Source organism: Crassostrea angulata, chromosome 2 (genome assembly GCF_025612915.1).
Source record: "Crassostrea angulata isolate pt1a10 chromosome 2, ASM2561291v2, whole genome shotgun sequence".
Classification (NCBI taxonomy): Eukaryota; Metazoa; Mollusca; class Bivalvia; order Ostreida; family Ostreidae; genus Magallana; species Magallana angulata.
In genome coordinates this window covers 57,403,679-57,424,809 of record NC_069112.1, presented here as the reverse complement: position 1 = coordinate 57,424,809, position 21,131 = coordinate 57,403,679, and the positions used below count along the sequence as shown (strand labels likewise).

Sequence of the window (21,131 nt, the reverse complement as noted above, 5' to 3'; positions counted from 1 at the left end):
CGTGAATTGAATTAATGAAATGAACGTACATTCAACGCAAAGGTCTCCTTGAAAGCCGGAAGCACATCCACGAGGACACTGGCCCGTCACGTGGTTACATTTTTCTCCGTACAGGTAGACACAATGTCCACATGTCCTAGAGCAATTAGGACCATACGTGTTGTTGTTGCAAACTGACATCACATGTAAAAAAAATGCAATTTCAAACTTCGTTTAGTAACTTCAAACAAAAGGCTCATGGGCCACATTGCTCACCTGAGCAACAATAGTCATGATAAAATCTGCTTAATGGATTCATAATAAAAATATGTGGACAATGTGGAATGTTACATGTAGATCCTGTGTAAATAAAAGTCCACACCCCACCCCCATATTCTTGTGTTTATGATCCAGTCCCAGATGATTTTATAGTCATATAATGTTGAGCATTGCAGTTCTCAAAAAGATCCTAAACAATTGTTTATAAACGGGATATAAACCTACAACACACCCTGAACCCCTTGTGAGGCCCAAGAATCGTCCAGGGGCTAAAGTCTAAACAATCTTAAAGAATCAGTAATATGTCAAAATGCTTTATCAGTAAAACCATACATGATAACATTTCAGTTTTTGTGAATAAATAAAATGCTTTCCTTTGTACAACTAGATCCCCAATGTGGCCCCAACCTACTCCTCACAATTTTGATTTTTATGAATTTGATTCCACACTATCTGAAGTTGCTTTCACTTAAGTTACAGCTGTTCTAGGCAAATGTTGTTTTTAGAAGATAAAAGATTTTTCTACAGATATTCCTAAGTGAAAATTTACCCGCACCCCCCTCCCCCGTTGTGGCCGCATCCTACTCCCGGGAATCATGATTTGATTAACCTTGAATTTACACAACCTAACAATGCTTCCACACAAGTAACAGCTTTCCTGGTTGATTAGTTTCTGAGAAGAAGATTTTTAAAGACTGTTCACTATATACTCCTATGTAAAAATTTGACCGCCTATTGTGGCCCCATCATACCCCCAGGAGTCATGATTTCCACAACTTTGAATCTACAATAACTGAGAATGCTTCCACATAAGTTTCAGCTTTCGTGGCTGATTGGTTTCTGAGAAGAAGGTTTTCAAATATGTTCTCTATATATTCCTTAGTAAAATCCGACCCCCACCTCCATTGTTGCCCCACCCTACCCCCAGGGGTCATGATTTTCACAACTTTGATTTTACCCTACCCGAGAATGCTTCCACACAAGTTTCAGCTTTTCTGGCCAAATGGTTCTTGATAAGAAGATTTTTAAAGATTTACTCTATATATTCCTATGTAAAATTCGACCCCCCCCCCATCCCCATTGTGGCCCCATGTTCTTGATAAGAAGATTTTTGAAGATTTACTCTATATATTTTTATGTATAATACGACCCCCCCCCCCCCATTGTGACCCCATCCTACCCCCATCGGTCATGCTTTTCACAACCTTGAATTTACATTACCTGAGGATGCTCCCACACAAGTTTCAGCCTTTCTGGCCAAATGGTTCTTGAGAAGGAGATTTTTTTTAAGATTTCTTAAAAAATTTCAATAATTCCTAATAATCTCCCCTTGTAAAAGGGTGTGGTTCTTAATTTTTACTTTGAATCTCCTTTGCCCAAGGGTGCATTGTGCCAAGTTTGGTTGAAATAAGCCTAGCGGTTCTGGAGAAGATGTTGAAAATGTGAAAAGTTTACGACGGACGGACGGAAGGACTGACAGACGGACGGACGGACGACACACAAAATGTGATCAGAATAGCTCACTTGAGCTTTCAGCCCAGGTGAGCTAACCATCCGAACTTTATCGGACACAATATCTCATAGTATCATTTCTGGAATCATTGACACAAATTTGAAACTGGATGAACATTAAAGAAACAGTGATGAAACAAATATATACAGTTCTTATCATTTAAAAAAATGACAATATCACATCGTATCATATTTTATTTACAAGGATTCGAAGGCTTATATGAACCTTTATCATTAAAAAGAAATGTAGTGTTTACCTTTGTTACACATAGATCTTCTATATCCCGGAACACAGCTAATGCAGGTCCCATCCACAATGTCACAATCTCCATTCTCACAGTTTTCTGGACAGGGTGTGGAGCAGTTCTCTCCGTAATACCCTACTTTAAGACAACCTATAAAAAACAAACAAAAAACAGCAACAAATAACTCAAGGTATTAGACCGACTTAATGGTTATATTGTTTGATTGTCATCCTAAAATCTGAAGATTCCTAAATATAAATGGTCTTTATAGTACAATTATTATATTATATTATTTTATATTATATTTCATTATATTATATAATTTTCATTATATTATGATGATATATAATATTTTAACGTTTAGATTTTTTTAAAGGAGTTAAAACTTTGTGTGTTTTATCTGAACTAAATTTTAAGCATCTCCTAGTTGGAATAAACGGAGCTGGAATATTGTTATTACATTTTATATTACATGAATGCTGTTAAATAATCATACCAGTATACGTTGGCCATGCAACCGTTGTCTTGTTCTGAAATTCATCTCTTGCTGAATAAAAAAATGAAATACGCTAATAACATTTACAGGTAGATATTCATAGTTTTTCACATGGTTTGGGGATAAAATGTTACGCATGCGCAAAGGATACTGAATAAGTTAACGTGAATTGAATTAATGAAATGAACGTACATTCAACGCAAAGGTCTCCTTGAAAGCCGGAAGCACATCCACGAGGACACTGGCCCGTCACGTGGTTACATTTTTCTCCGTACAGGTAGACACAATGTCCACATGTCCTAGAGCAATTAGGACCATACGTGTTGTTGTTGCAAACTGACATCACATGTAAAAAAATGCAATTTCAAACTTCGTTTAGTAACTTCAAACAAAAGGCTCATGGGCCACATTGCTCACCTGAGCAACAATAGTCATGATAAAATCTGCTTAATGGATTCATAATAAAAATATGTGGACAATGTGGAATGTTACATGTAGATCCTGTGTAAATAAAAGTCCACACCCCACCCCCATATTCTTGTGTTTATGATCCAGTCCCAGATGATTTTATAGTCATATAATGTTGAGCATTGCAGTTCTCAAAAAGATCCTAAACAATTGTTTATAAACGGGATATAAACCTACAACACACCCTGAACCCCTTGTGAGGCCCAAGAATCGTCCAGGGGCTAAAGTCTAAACAATCTTAAAGAATCAGTAATATGTCAAAATGCTTTATCAGTAAAACCATACATGATAACATTTCAGTTTTTGTGAATAAATAAAATGCTTTCCTTTGTACAACTAGATCCCCAATGTGGCCCCAACCTACTCCTCACAATTTTGATTTTTATGAATTTGATTCCACACTATCTGAAGTTGCTTTCACTTAAGTTACAGCTGTTCTAGGCAAATGTTGTTTTTAGAAGATAAAAGATTTTTCTACAGATATTCCTAAGTGAAAATTTACCCGCACCCCCCTCCCCCGTTGTGGCCGCATCCTACTCCTGGGGATCATAATTTGATTAACCTTGAATTTACACAACCTAACAATGCTTCCACACAAGTAACAGCTTTCCTGGTTGATTAGTTTCTGAGAAGACGATTTTAAAAGACTGTTCACTATATACTCCTATGTAAAAATTTGACCCCCTATTGTTGCTCCATCATACCCCCAGGAGTCATGATTTTCACAACTTTGATTCTACACTACCTGAGGATGCTTCAACATAAGTTTATTCTTTCCTAACCAAATGGTTCTTGAGAAGAAGATTTTTAAACAATTACTCTATATATTCCTATGTAAAATTCGACACCCCACCAACCCCCAGTGGTCATAATTTTCACAATTTTGAATCTACACTACCCGAGAATGCTTCCACACAAATTTCAGCTTTCCTGGCTAAATGGTTCTTGAGAGGAAGATTTTTAAAGATTTCTCAATATATACCTATGTAAAATTCGACCCCCATTGTGGCCCAACCCTACCCCCGGGGGTAATGATTTTCCCAACTTTAAATTTACACTATCTTAGGGTTCTTCCACACAAGTTTCAGTTTTCCTGGCTAAATGGTTCTTGATTAGAAGATTTTTAAAGATTTACTCTAAATATTCCTATGTAAAATTCGACCTCCCCCCCCCCCCGATTGTGGCCCCACCCTACCCCATTGGGTCATGCTTTTCGCAACCTTGAATTTACACTACCTGAGGATGCTTTCATACAAGTTTCAGCTTTTCTAGCCAAATGGTTCTTGAGAAGGAGATTTTTTAAAGATTTCTCAAAAATTTTCAATAATTCCTAATAATCTTCCCTTGTAAAAGGGTGTGTTTCTTAATTTTTACTTTGAATCTCCTTTGCCCAGGGGTGCATTGTGCCAAGTTTGGTTGAAATTGGCCAAGCGGTTCTGGAGAAGATGTTGAAAATGTGAAAAGTTGACGGACGGACGGACTGACAGACGAACGGACGGACAACATACAAAATGTGATCAGAATAGCTCACTTGAGCTTTCAGCTCAGGTGAGCTAAAAAGTCCGAGCTTTATCGGACACAATATCTCATAGTATCATTTCTGGAATCATTGACAAAAATTTGAAACTGGATGAACGTTAAGGAGACAGTGATGAAACAAATATATACAGTTTTTATCACTAAAAATAATTACAATATCACATCGAATCATATTTTATTTACTGGGTCAGATTGCGATAATTTATCAAATAATGCTCAAAGTTTATGAGATATAGCTTTAAGTGAGTAGATTTTAAATAGATGTTGGCTAATCAGAATTTCATCTAATTTCCTTAAATCAGCCTTTCCATGTTTTTGTTTATTTTACTATGAAATTTAAATTTCTAACTTTTTCCTCATATATTTGGAATTCTTATTTTTAAAAAAAAGAATACACGTCGTGTAAAATCTAAATAAGGAAAGAAAATTCAATAGAGAGGTTTAGTGAAAAAAAATATATATGCAAAAGGAGACCGCTTTGCGTATTCAGGCGAACAGGTTCTTGCAAGCGATCTTCAAAACTCCCTATACTTGTGACACACGTTTTAGTGAGTGCTCGCGATTACCCACTCTGCTGAACAGGCATCAGAATCATAGAAAATGGATCAAAATGTTTAAGCTACATACAGCAATACATTCCATCTGGCCTATATTTTATGATCTATGTTCTTCAATGCATGTGTATATTCAATATGTTTCATTCAATTCAATTCATTTTTAAACATAAGTATTAACAGCCATTAAAATACTTCATATATTAGCATGCTTTTTTATTTGGCTTTTAAATCGGTTTACTTAATGTACAAAAGATTAACATAATTTGAAATTTAGTAAGAATATAAAATAAGTCTATATATAAAATTTTATCTACATGCGTCATGTGTATGTTCATTCTACATAAGCCTGAATGTACTATTTTTTCGTTACCAGTTTTGCATTGGCTCCCTTTATACCCGTCCTCACATCCACTTGGACAAGTACCATTTTTGTAGTCACATTGTTCTTTTTCGTAGCAAGCGCCACAGACTTTACTGCAATTCATCCCATATTTGCCTTCACATGCTGTTAAAATCAATGCAAAAAAGCTTTTATCCAAACAATTTCAAACAATTAGTGATGAAATCGTTATAATATTTGTAATTATTCCCGAGATGACCAGTAAGAAGTTTTGAAGTGAAATTGAACAAAGAAAAAGATATTTATGTATATGCAGGCTTGTCTATGCCAGAAACACATCGAAGGCTTACATGAACCTTTATCAGTAAAAAAAAATGTTAGTAGTGTTTACCTCTGTTACACATAGATCCTCTATATCCCGGAACACAGCTAATGCAGGTCCCATCCACAATGTCACAATCACCATTCTCGCAGTGATCTGGGCAGGGTGTGGAGCAGTTTTCTCCGTAATACCCTAATTTCAGACAACCTATGAAAAAAACTGAAACATATAACTCAACATATTAGACCGACTTAATGGTTATGGTTATATTTTTTTATTTTTATACTAAAACCTGATGATTCCTAAATATAAATGATCTTAATAGTACAATTAATATATTATACTATTTTACATTATATCATATTATATTATATTATATTTCATTATATTATATTATATAATTTTCATTACATCATGATAATATATAATATGTCAAGTTTAAGATTTTTTAAAGGAGTTAAAACTTTGTGTGTTTTAACTGACCTAAATTTTAAGCATCTCTTTGTTGGAATAAAATTATACTTTCTCTGTACATATACTTCAAAAGGATGACAATGAACGTGGACGAAGACATTTCATTAAAAAATTTTCAAACATAGGTCATTGATTTTAATACACAATTTTAGACAATCAAAGTGTTTTTTAAAGAAATTGAAGTTGTCAACAAATTACCTATTCAATCTTCTTACAAATTTCAGGTACAATTTTTAGCCATAAACTCCCATTAAGAAAAGAAAGTTCAATATTTAAACTTTGAAAATTAAATGACCGCATATATATTTATACAAAGATATGTTCATAGTTAGTACAACAACCATCTAAACCTCTGAAGGTTGGTTGTTAACGATGATTTTACAAAGTTCAAATAAAATCAAAATCCATGTTTTAAAATAATAATAAACATATTTGTTTATTACATTTTCTGTTATAGAGTTAAAAGAAGAAGTTAAGAAATACTCTTAAAAACGAATTCATTTGTAAATTTTTTCCTAATATTCACACATTGCAACACTAGCTTTGACACTTCTCAAAAAGTTCACACTTTATATAACTATGCATTAAAAACCTATAAGGTGCACCTAATAAAACATTCTAAATCTGCTTTGTATTTTTCCGTGTGGTTCTTTAAATCTTACCATAAACTTCAACCTCACACAGATCGTTAAAGGCGTAAGTAGAATATCCAGCAGGGAAGGGACGATGAGTTCTGTTGTTGTAGTATATGACATATCTCCCGTGCATAAGGCACGTAACATTGATAGGATTGGGTATTGTGGCTCTGGTATAGTTGATGTCCTTGAAACACAGTTTTCAGTCCTTTCTGTAGGTTGTGTTCGATACGTAGATTGAAAATCCCAAGAATCTATTCGTATGGGCGTTGTTTTTATCTGTAAGGTCATGAACACCGAAAAATAACTTATTTTTAGTGTAGTATAGTTACAGGTCTAGTATATTTGTGTATGGTTGTCTTAAAACAAATACAAACTCTAGACTCTGAATTCAAGAAGTGTGTGTGGACGTGTAAACACGAATGGGGGGATATTTAAAAAGAAAAAAAAACCTTCGTCTTTTGATCGTTTTACTTTATCATTATTTATGTCTAAAAAAAACTACCAATGTAATGGTGCAAGTGTTATAAAAGAATACCAGTTTCATCACATTGATTTATTCTAACAACCATGCAAGCACTTCTATAAAAACATTTTGATAAATTATAAAATTTAATTGTTCAAAGTAATGATATACACTATTTGAAGCATTATGAATTTTAAATTGTTTAAACCACGATGGACCAATGTACAGTACCGATCAGATCCAACCTAACAGAAAGTAAACCCCAACTAAACTCCGTTTTTTTTTTCTCGAATTTCACTGGGTTTAATCCGGGTTTACTAGAGTGGACCCTGAGTAAACCATGAGTAAACCCACAGTGGACACAAAGAGTAAACCGCGATCAGAAGTATACCCCTGAAAGCAGACGCTACATGTGTATTTGGAACATACAAGGGGCAGTATTTACAGACAGTAAGATGGTAAGATAAATGATAGGTCTGCTTCACACTTCAGTGCGTAAAGTTGACCCCAAAAGGAATTCTCAAAGTAAACCCCGAGTAAACCCAAATTTTCAAAAAGTAAACCCAAAGTAAACCCAGAAAGTAAACCCGGGGTCTACTTGGGGTTTACTCTGGTATTAGATTAGGCCTGATCGGTACTGTAAATCCCTCAAATCGTATTGTTACAATACGTGGGTTAATAACAAACGCATTTTCACACATAATGAACATCAATAATTTTTTGCTAGCGTTTGCAAGCATCATTTGATTCCCGTATAGATAGCAAAGGATAAAGCTGTAAATTCTAGTCAGCTGAAAGGTACATTATTTATTTCCTATGTAGCTTGTAACACAAGATTTGATTGACTATAAGTCGGATGTATATTACCGTTCACCCGACTTGAGCTGAAAATAAAGAGCGTGACGTCATAATGCATTAAATGTGACTTCACAATGCATCAATGCTTAAATGCTGTATCTTAAAAGTTTAATAACTCCTTGATTTGACATGGGAAACTATTTGGTTTACATAGGAGATAAATTCGTTATCCAGATCCAGTCATGGGTATACGTGGATTTACCCCGGGTTGTATTCAAAACACCCTTTGGCCTCAGGGTGTATGGAATGCAAGCCGGAGTAAATCCCCGTACACCCTTGATTGGACCTGGATAACTAATTATGTGCAGGTCTACAAAAGATCACTAAATAACAGAACTATGCCATTAAGTTATATTTCAGTCACCTTTTAGTTAACTAAATGACAACACTCCATACAAAAAGATCCGTTGAACATAAAAAATCACCAGATATATAATTTAGGGTAAACACGCTTTACTCTCTCAAAGAAAATCAATAAATACCCCAAGCGATATTTTCCGTCCTATATTGTATAAAAACGTGATGCAAGTTTCGAACTTCTCGCAGATCTACCCTCCATTCTGCTATTGATCTACTATTTGCTGATATCGCACACTGTCCTCCTCTGGCAGACAAATCTGACCGGCGTCCGTCAACAGCCAAGATTGCATTCCATGGTGTGCCGTGAAAGGGATAACGCTGCCAGGCAGGTCTAGTCACAGCTATATTTTCTGTAGAATTTGTCAAAATTTGACAATCATAAATGTTATTTATATCCACAAATTCACGTTGTTGGTCCGTGTTTGAAGCACCCAAAAAGATATAATTTTAAATGCGGTAAGAAAAGTGTCGATAACAATATCTTCAAAACAATTCAATGTACATGTACTAGAAAGCTTTCACTTCTCTTTAAAATATAAAACATGGGAAATGAATCGTCGGTGAAGTCGTGAAATACGGAAATGAATATTGAAAAAGAACATTTTTATAAATAGCTATTTTTTTTTAACCAGGAAATACATTCCTGTTCAAGCAGTAGCAATTTCCGAAAACTGATAAAAGCTTGTGAATATTAAATTATTTTATATTTCCCTGTACAAGCCAGTTACTATACTAAACAAAACCCAAAGTACTCATATACACACTTGCATGTTAAAAACAGTGCGCTTCCGTCTTTTTTAAATGTAAACTTAAACGTCAGACTTAGTCAGTATCAAATAATACTTCAGTTTATATATGATTCCAAATGAAAGGAAGCTGTATAGCAATGGATTGGATCATAACAATTACCATGCCAAGTTTTATCTCTATATATGAATATTAGTGGTATTCATTTCGTGTCAGTAAGTCAGCGTATCTCAAATGTATTTAATACATTGTTTTGAAATTGTGTTTGTAAAACGATTGTGCCTGTTAATCAACTGATTTTTAAAAAAATAAGTCTATTTGCATTGTGTTTCGTCATATTCCTCATATTCTCAGATCAATGGATCTTTCATTGTTATTCACTAAAAAAAAAAAATGATATTTATTAAATGAGGACCAAATAGTTCTGAAATTGGAGCACTTTCATTTTTCCAAATGACAATTATTCACAATAGAAGATATGCGATCTATAATTAAAAAACCTAGATTGAATGCACTTGGTACGTTCAATTTTCCAAAATCTCTAAGGTACGCTTTCAAAAAATTACCCTTCAGATCTACTTTAAAAAGTAATATACTTTTTAGCCATAAAATATTCTTTAAAATTGATACACACCATATGATTTAACTTTGAAATTTCACCCATCTTTAATATTTTTATAGAAAACTCTTTTCTGCAAGAAGATTAATAAATATCGCATAAAAATGGCGACAACGACCCAGTCCATTTAAAAAAAAAGGAACAAAAATCCTTGTTTTTTGAAAATCATTGTTGGAAACGTCATGCAATTCCAAAACTGTATGTTTTGAAAAGTGTCATTTATTCGAAAGTTTGCTATATGAAAGATTACTGATTCCTACTTAATGATCCTTTCTTAAAATGTAAACCATGTAAAATCATTAACATATTTTAATATATAGATGACTAACATATTTTTTAAAGTAGTACTATTTATTTATTAACATATTGTACTGTTTTCTTTAGTTTTACATGTGGATATACGCTCGTGGAATTAGCGTACTGTTAAAGTTGGCATACGCAATTCCAACTCTCTAATAATTTACAGCAAACTGTATTTTGTTCCCATTTTATCATAATTTTGGATGTGCTTCTTAGACGGGGTCACGTGACCCCGCCTATTAGTTTACTGTCAGTCCGAGACTCAAACCGTATGGCACGCGTAGAACACATCAATTGAATCTATGCTAAGAAAAATAGTGCAGAAATTGCTTTGACCGTTCTGTACACAGATCTGATAAATTTGAATCAATATTTGAAAAATAGTTGAATTATTTTTTATGCTTCTAAGATTAGTCTAACAGTTCTTTCAAACAAAAACGAATAATGTGATTGATGTTTATTCAAACTCTGTTTGAATCCGGAGTATTCATTGACTCATAAGAAATATTTCTAAATTGATTCAACGATTTTACCTATGAAAGTTTATTCAATGAGTTTATTTTTTGGAAAGTGTCATTAAATTTGATTGACGTTTAATGTAATATTCTGAATTATTTTATCACAAAAAACGGAACAAAAGAACAATAATCGAGTAGTTTGAAGCGTAGGAATATATGAAAAGGAGTAAAACTACTTCCAGATAGTACGGGTAAAGAAAATTTATTGTAAAATTGATAAATTTGAACCCGTCTTTCAGTCCTTTCAGTACTTTGATTATATAAGCGTTCTTGCTTTTTTTGCAAATGTAATTTGCATTTCTTTTATTTCTCTTACCTAAGAGATATATTATAATGAGCCTTCTGGCTTGTTCCCCCAACTTATTGTCAACTTTTTCAATTATTTTTACCTGCTATGGATAAACTCAAAAACAATGTTTAAACTAAATATCACTGCATGGATATTGGTAGATATGTTAGTAGATGAATACTAAGAATAAATCTTTTTCAATTCATTTACCCACCATATGTATTCACAGTCCAAAAATGTTTGATGAATATGACTAGCCAAATCATATCATCCTACAATCGAAAAAAAGTATAAAGTATATTAAACTCATATCTCATTAGGCTAATGAATTGTAAAACACACCTTAAATGTAACGTGGCTTTGTATGGTTTAAATACGGAATAAGAAATCATTCTCTGAGTATTATGAGTTGATAATTTCGGTCGGGGCGTAATCAAATCCAATAAAGCCCGAAGGGCTTTATGATAGATTTGATCACGCCCCGACCGAAATTATCACCTCATTATATTGAAAGAATGATTCCTGATTACTTATATTTATTTAATTTTAAGCCATCATATGACTAAATATATTAATATAAATAAGCAAACCCCGCTGGCGCCTCAATTTGGCGTCATTTGTATTATGGGTAATATAGTACATAATCGATACGTAGTGTTATCAAAGGCAAAGACACTGATAAATGTAAATATTGGCGTTTACCAGCTTAAAATGGATATGAATATCGTATATATACCGCTTTTAAAATCATCATATAAAAATTTAGTTTTGGTTGAATTTGTAATAATTAAAACTCGTACATGTACATATACCTTAGCGACATCAGCTTAGCTTGTAACTACAGTACCCGCAACGTTATTTTTTACAAGATAAACGATAGGATAGGATTCACGCACGATAGGATAGCATTAACGCACGATAGAACAGTATACACGCACGAAAGGATAGGATTAACGCACGATAGAACAGTATACACAGTCTAGACGGACTCCCAAAACGGAGTCAACGGAAGTGAATTTCTGCAAGCATTTTGGACTCCGTTTTGGGAGTCTACGCATGCGCACTGGTACAAAATATGGCGATTTTTCGATGAAAACATGGGGTCAACAAGAAATCGTCTTGCAAAGTGCTGCATGTGTTGGCAGACTTCTAACATTTTTTAAAAGACCCAGGATATAATTTACTATCGATCGTATTTGCACGAAATAGGGGTTTATTTGCACTTAAGAAAGTTATTTCTCTTCGAAGTTGGACGTTTGGACGATGCTTAAAAAGTGATATTTTTGTGTTTTTCATGGAATTTAATCGTTAATAAAAGGTAAATTGCATTAAATTTTACTTCTTTCGTATTGTGTTACAATTAAAAATCACCAAACATACAAATTGATAAGTGCGTAAACGAAAAAAGCTTCGAATACTAACAAAAACTGGTTGCTCTAGCGATGATTAAAAAACATCTTTTTGGTATCTAAAAAATAGGATTGGTTGTTTAAAAGCCCAGAAAATAAAACAAATTTTCACTCTAGATTCAATAACTCTTTAAATTGAACTGATAATAGATCATCAAAACAATTATAATCACTCGCGGCATTTGCGATGTTAGGAAACCATGTTAAATACATAATTATTCAAGATAATTGGATAATTTAGCATGAAAAAGATTAAAATGAGACTATACTTTTAACAAACAATGATAAATAAACATATCCAAGCGTTAAATTTATTTCAAAACAGTTTTAGTTGTGCGTGATCGAAGTTTTGGGTGAATTTTTCATTTTAAAAATTAATCTTACGTAATACAAGTAAACAGTTATGAACATATGACATTAACATGACACATAAACGTTCAGGAATGTTTTTGAATGTTTAGAATTAATTTTTGTCGTGTTTTTGGCCAATTTTAGAGATTTATTTAGAACTAAGGGGCATAACTCGCACGTTGTTTACATTAGAAACGCCATTTTACCGCAATGCATGATGGAGCCAAAGACTCCGTTTTCGGAGTTTACTCCGTTTTGGGAGTCCCGTCTAGACTGATACACGCACGATATGATAGGATTGATACACGATAGGAAAGAATAAGCGATGTTCATGATAAACGTATGATCGATTTAAACGATATTTACGAACAAACTGATAATGGCAGAATTTGAGAGAGAACACGTACAAATAAAGATTTACGTAGAATTTCTTTTCAGTAACAATTGCCGAGTTGTTAATCATCGCTGCATCATTTATAGAATGTATAAAAATGACAAGTTCATTTTTTTTTCAATTAAAATTTTGAGCTTTAATGATCAATAAATTTTCTGTATTGTTTTCATTACCGAACACCCTAGCCGATCGCCGCGAATATTTCAGCCCGAGATTAAATCGCTCGGAAAATAGCGGGTTAAATTATATAAATCCAACTCTTGTATGAAGTAAATATAAAATCTATCATACAGTAAGTACATTTCTTTCTGTATAAGAAAATGATGCATTAAAAACGAATTATTACAGGCAATTCAAATAAATATTTACGCAGATACACATTCCGCGTACGATTTGTTAACATTGTTTTCATTACCACACACCCTAGCTGATTGCCGAGAAAATTTCAGCCTGAAATCAAATATCACACGGTAAATAACGGGTTTAAAATACAACTCGGGTTTTAATTGAATATAAATTATATCATAAATAGTTTTGTTTCTGTAAAATATAAAAATTATACTGCATAAAAGTTAATGTTTACGCAGGTATACACTCTGCGTACGATTTAATATATACGATATACAGGTAAATATGTTACCTTGTTCCTAAGAACTTCCTTTTTCATTTTCAATGTTAACAGATATGATTTACATATACTATTGGTTAATTTTGATCTAAAAAATTTAAAAATTAGTATCCTGACGGAATGTTGGATAGGATTTTACAATTCTTGTTCGATAAATAGTCGTATACGGCGCACCGAACGAGTTGCGACTTTGTAATAAATGTACTTGCTTATAAAAAGGCACTAAACGATTAACACGATAGGATAAACGGAAGAATTGTTGAAGTTAAACGATAAACCTGATAGGATTCATGCACGATAGGATAGCATTAACGCACGATAGAACAGTATACACGCACGAAAGGATAGGATTAACGCACGATAGAACAGTATACACGCACGATACGATAGGATTGATACACGATACGATAGGATAGGATTGTAAAAAATAACGTTGCGGGTACTGTAAGTATAAAAGTTTTATATTATATACATGTAAAACGTAGTTACATGGAATAAAACTACGTAAATAAATTCATAATATGAATTAAAATTCTGATCAGTGATTAAAATTTGTTTTTATTTTGAATTAAATCAAAGTTTTACCAGAAAAGAATCTTACCAATGTTCCCATCAAGTTATGCAAGCAAATGAACTCTTCAAAAAGAGAATATATTTTACATATATATCCGTGTACAAGGCTGTATCGATATCGTGATCATGGTCTTCCTCCTGTACATAAGTTGTGTTTTGTAGTGGATATTTCTGGCATGGTGTGTCATTTTGTGCATATATATTTAAGCAGTTATTTAGAGATTAAATTACCATAAATTACATTCGTTTATATTCTCTCAAAACTTCAAAAAGACACAAAAAGGACAGTTGTACATTATATTCACATTAACAAGTAATTTGGAAGCACGATGAACATTAAGACGAACATGCTATATTTTTTTCTGGTAAACAAAAAAAATAATATACAAAATTGTCATAATAATTCTCAAATTACGGAAGTTTAGGGCATTTGGATTTGCCTATTTTTCTTTGTTAAAATTGAACATAATTGTCGAACTGAAAATAAATTTCAAAAAGATGTAAAACGCTCTGCGGTTTCTTTACAAATAACACATGTTTATGTCATTTACCTTTTTTTTATCTATGTACGCGTCTACTTAGCTCGTTTGAAAGACTGTGGTTAACTGTTCTAACTTAAAACAAATTCTAAACTTTCTTGGTATACATCCTAATATTGTTCAATCACATTTTAACTTCGTTATATAATAGTTCTCTATTTGAACCTTCACTGAAGTTATAAATATCAAATATGATTCAGAAGGATTATTCCATGAATAATAGGTGTTCATAAAGTCAGGAATACAATCTTTATTACTTATTTAATGAAGAAATGATCATTTTGAAGTATAACTCGGTCATCAAATACGGTCGGGAGTGATCTAATCCCAAAAGGTTCTAATAATGGTAGATTTGATAAAGCCCGTTTTCATCATCTCATAATATTCAGACTTAAGAATAAATTTTAATTTCTATTATTTTCATCATTTGTACGATTAAATATTGAAATACTTTGAAAAATGTATTGGACTATATATCACAAAATAGATTAGTAGTGTTATCACACACTATTACAGTGGTAATGTAAATACATTTATATAAGTGGTATTAAATATTTTATATTTAATATTCATATTACTGACATTTTTAAGTTATTTCCATTTCGCATAATTATGAAAAGCCTGCTTGCACCCCACAATATGTCATTTGCTAAAAGTATTGAACTATACGTTACAAATTTAAATCGTAGTGTTATCGCAAACAAATACCCTAGAAGATGTGAATATTTGATATCATGAATCAATTAGCAATAAACCTTTTTGTATCAACTTATGTTGGGGTGTTTGATTAACTAACGCTCGACAGGAGACGGTTGGATACGATTTAGTCTCCTTGTGTTTCTGCACGAGTTATTATAAACAGGTTTAATTAAACAAAATGAAATCCGTTCATATATGATGAGGAATTGTATTTTTCCATCATTAAGCAGATTTAATTCTATTTAAAATTACATAGAGTTATCACGTTTCACAGTTTGTTAATAATTCAGATATTAATAGCATCATTTTCAAACAAAAATTGGTTTTTAAAAAAAAGCAAAGTTCATCGCCTCACTATCTTTAGAACAACTTTATAAAAGACTTACACACTGCACACTAACGAATATTTAATAGGCTTCAATTATCATTTCTTTGTAGTTACATGTACGCCACTAATGGTTATATAATATTATTTTACTGCAACACGGAAACTGTTCGTATATTTGTGATCCTTTAACTTTCAAAAGTGGAGTAGCATGGGAAGTAAACATCTGAAGGACCTATAATAAAAGAACAAGTTTTATCTTTATATTATATGCATATGCAGAAGCGAATTATTCTTGGAATTACTACACTTACAGCAAACGTTTGTCTTGTGGAACTTTAAAATGTGATGACTCAAGAGTATTGTCATAATTTGGTACACTTTAAACAACAAGCAAACAAATGTTTATTACAGTCCTGTTGATCTTATATGTACAAAAGAATATTACCAGGAGGGTTGCATGTTCAGTATAGGCTTTGGCAAGGTAAAATATTGAAGGCAATGACAACACACTGTGTTAAAAATAACAAAACTGCTGTAACGTAGATCATTAGAAGGCTGGATGATCAACAAATCATATCAACCTTAAATAATGTTATATCATTAATATACGCACAATATGTTACATAGTAAACAAAAACAATTTACAAATTTTAAGGTTTAAAATTATGAATAATTACTCATATCTTTAAAAAGAGCTCTTCGTCTTCAGGGGATAAATATTGTCTAAAAATAAATGATCTTGACTATCCACCCCCTCTTAAAGCCATATTAAACTGCACTCTATTCACAATGTAGTGGAACGAGACTGGTATTATACATGGCTTTTACTTTGTGTAACATTCGATTACCTGCTATTTCGATCAATCAACATATTAAACGCAATTGCTTTATCCATCTGTTTTAACTGAAAAAGGAATGAATATCAATAAGTCAATAAGAGCATTCAAGCACTTTAATAAGAAAAAACCCATCTTTCATTTCAATGAATAAAAACACGACAAACTGAAAAAAATATGCCTATATTGTACACGTACATAACTGTATGACCTAAAGTAACTTTTTCAAGCAATTGGTTTTCGTTAAATGAAATTTGCTATCATTCTTGTACACATCTGGGTTTTTTTTAATGAAATACGATATAATGCTGAATAATTTGATGTCAGATTTTGAAGTTCTTTTGCAATTTGGTCATACATGTAGTTAAAACACATTAAAATAAAAATATAAACATGCATTTCAATTAAGACGATAAATGTGTTCTCTATGAAAAGGTACATTTTAGTAGAAATAAAGCAGTAATGATAATGCATTTTTCAAATTATAATCACCCCTTGGAAAACAAGTTCATATATGACCAAACCATTCATTTAAAGTGATCAAATGTGGACATCATCAATGAAATTAGAAACGTTAATACTGTGTGATGAAATGCATTTTGATATCGCAAATCACAAGCTGATATAAGCATCGTTGTTTGTTTGCGGTAACAAAAGCAATCTATCGATAGCAGCTATCACATCGTACTTCATCACACATTAAACATTGAGATTTTATGAAACAATCTTTAAGAAATAACAAAAGAGAAAATAGCTTTATTCATTGGAATTGTTTTCGTAAATATGTTTAAATATCTTAAGTCTATTTTTTTTTTGGGGGGGGGGGGGGGCGGAGGGGGGGGGGGTGCAACATAAATAACTTTTCAAATACAAGAAATAAATGAAACCAAAGTTCTCTATCACACTATTGGTAAATTTTCAAAGTTTACATTGCCTTGGAAAATTGCAAAGACATCTATATTCTACTTAAGTGTATTATATCAATCCCAAACAGCCGTGCAGCTTGACTTTGGGCGAACTCTAAGATATTGGATACGAGCAAATGGATTATACAATTACCTTGAAAAAACTTATGACATTTCATTATTCTAAAAATAGAACTGGTGCTTTGACCTTTCCATCACGAACTGGCATAGCCTGGTCATTCAAAATGAACACGTCCTATTTTTCACCACACAGAGAGAGAGAGAGAGAGAGAGAGAGAGAGAGAGAGAGAGAGAGAGAGAGAGAGAGACAGACAGAGACAGAGACAGAGAGAGACAGAGAGACAGACAGTTAGTGCAAGAAAGACCCTTGCAGACAGTCATTCATTATGAACATGTCCCCTTTTTGAACATAGAGAGAGAGAGAAAGAAAGAGAGAGAAAGAGACAGACAGACAGTTACTACAAGAAAGACGCTTGCAGACAGACAGGCAGTTAGTGCGAGAAGACTCTTGCACCTCATTTTTACTCATAAACGAATTGTACGATATCTAGTGTGTCGCTATCTGCTCAAGTATGAATAGTATTAAAACATTGTCCGTTTAACAATAGGTATGAAAACGGTTTACATGGTTAATTTCGCTCCGTATAATCTATATAATACAAGTACCCGATATGATATTATAACAATTAATTTACATGCATTATTTACAAAAATACAACTCCTGCATTTTACCAATGCGGATAATTTTTAAACATATTCATCCTAATAGCAAATTTGTATTTAAAGTAATGCATAATAATTCATTTTTTTCATTGTGTCATACCAATTAACAGTTTTGATTGAATCAGAATCGCTCCTTTATATAGAACTAAGCATAGGCGTTAAGCATAGAATATAATTTTTCAGCAGAAAAAATATTACCTTCATCAAGTTAGCTATAAATTCATTACTTATCCCAAATTTCATAAAATTTGATGCTGATTTCAAAAGTTTATAATAATTATAAATCTTAAGGTTTGTGAACCTCAACAGATAATAAAAGTAAATTAAGGTAATTCCAATCATAATAAAATGAACTCCACAATACATTTTAATAAACATGATTTTTAAGACTAGTGTTTTCCTGGGTAGGCCGGATTCATTGTCATTTTTCAGTTCTCTTTATGAAATTTGTAATTCTATATAAAACAGGGGAAGTGACTCTGACTCCCTACACCCCTAAAGATCAGTGTGTGTAATTGCAAATTATTAAAACTCAAATGTTTGAAGAACTAAAAAGTTAACAGATCAGTGAATCTGATAGTTATAGTCCTATTCCTTTATCCGAATGACAGTTACTAGCATAAAGACCAGTAAACACAAGCCAATTTAAAACAATACATATCAATACAATACCTACATGTATTTTTATTCATTGATGTGAGTATGCTTGGAAAAATAATTCCCTCAAACAGTATAACAATTAGTTTGGTAACATATTTCAACTTTCTTAATAGCTAGCATGAAACTTATAAGAAAGTAACACAATTTTCTTCTCCAAAATTTTAGAAACTATACCTATGACTGTTGATTGTATCCACTACATGTATGAATGCATTCTACATAAATGTACATGCAACAAACAGTTGTAATTCATGTACGAGGGTTGTCCAAAAAGTTCGTGGACAATCGCGTTTTTGTCATTTTAAAATGGTTTATTTTTACATTTTGTTTATCTAAATCTTTGTTATAAAATTTTAAATCAAACTAGAGTGGTTTTGAATGTTTTCCATAGAAATAAAGTAAAATTTTAATGTATCAAATGGTCGCGGAAAGTACACACGGCCCAGCGTAAAAATTGACCAAACTTTGTAATTGAGTTTTTAATCTATATGAATATTTACAGTTTTTATAAAAAATTTCAAAACTTCATAATCTTCTATTATGATATAGTCGGTATGGTGTACATCCTTTTCATACGTCGTTTGATAATATTTTTAAACCAGCAGAGGACTTTTAAAAGATATTACGGCAAGACCATATCTCTAAAAACGCATGAAAAAGCGACGTCATCTGACCACACGGAACAGCGCGCCATCATAAAATCGTGCCGACTAAGATAAAACACCGATAAAAACCAAAAAAACGATTGAGGAAACAGGAAAAAAGTCAAAACAGTTCGTTTACTTATTCACAAGTGGCACAAGTGATAACGGAATATGCGATTGTACCCCCTGATCAAACAGTGAATGCGGTATATCACTCTCAGGAGTACGACGTTATAAAAACGTCGTTATAACTCAACGTCAGACTTGGCCGTGCAGCATGTATAAGCAATGTATATACATTGATAACTCCATTACAAAAATGTACATTGCTCTGATTTTTATACACATACATTATTATACTCTACATAACAATATAATAATACTTTCCTGATAATTGCGCTGTGATTTTGAATAAAATTACATGTGTCCACGAACTTTTTCGAAAACCCTCGTACATGTGTTTTTAAAAAAAATGAATCCAGTACATATAAGCAAAAGTGAAAAGTGTTTGGTTTTAACAATCAATTCTCTAACTTTCAAATTATACATATGTGCTTGTGTGTGTATTTTCCGAGCTTTTGTGGTGAGTTAGGGGATAATTTCATATTATTAATAGAATACCAGAAAATGTATAGTAATAGCTATATCTTTGCAGACCATTTTTTTCGTTTGCTTACAGATTTAATTTGTTTGGTTTTCTTGTGTGTATTGATGTTCTTATTTTCATGAGGGATTGAAGGTACTAAAAGGGAAAACAACTGATATATTTTAGATTGAAAGAAACATTAATAACACATGCATGTAAAAGAAAGTTATTGTAGTATTGTAATTAATATAACTGGTATTTTTATTTGTAATATATGATTTTTTCTCAGTAATCCATATGCATAATAAACCTGAAGTAACAACAATCCATTAAATCCAACTGCACTACATTAACATGATAAAGCATTGGATGGAATTTCAGGAACACTAATAGAGGTTCATGTTAAATGTTTAGTGACAATATTTATGGGTCATAACAAAAATAAGGATAAAATCTTCAAGATTTTGGGAAAAAACACTTTGTTGACATGCTGTTTCAATACTTCTCTTCTTGAACTCTCAGCACAAAAGAGTTCTAAATTGCAAAGAGAGATAATCCATTTTCCAAAAATGTAATCATTTTTGAACTTACTATTTCACAACAATAGGGATAGCTTCCCCATCATGTTTTTACATTTTTAGAAAGATGAACGATTGATGATTTTAATTCTATGTTTGTTAAACGTTGAGCTTGCCGTATTTATTTATAACACTGCAGTCAAAATGGCCTATTCTGAAAAAAAATGAAGTTTGGGTCTTAGTTACTTAGACGCAACAACTTACCAGCTAAATGCAATACATATGCACCAGAAAAATTCATATCATCAATTATA

The 21,131-nt window shown here is 32.4% G+C and overlaps 1 pseudogene; it reads right to left on the bottom strand.

Moving 5' to 3' along the window:
• Nucleotides 1-11,270, bottom strand: part of LOC128174548 (multiple epidermal growth factor-like domains protein 10) — a 92,654-nt pseudogene extending 81,384 nt beyond the window's left edge.
• Between the last annotated feature and the right edge of the window lie 9,861 nt (nt 11,271-21,131).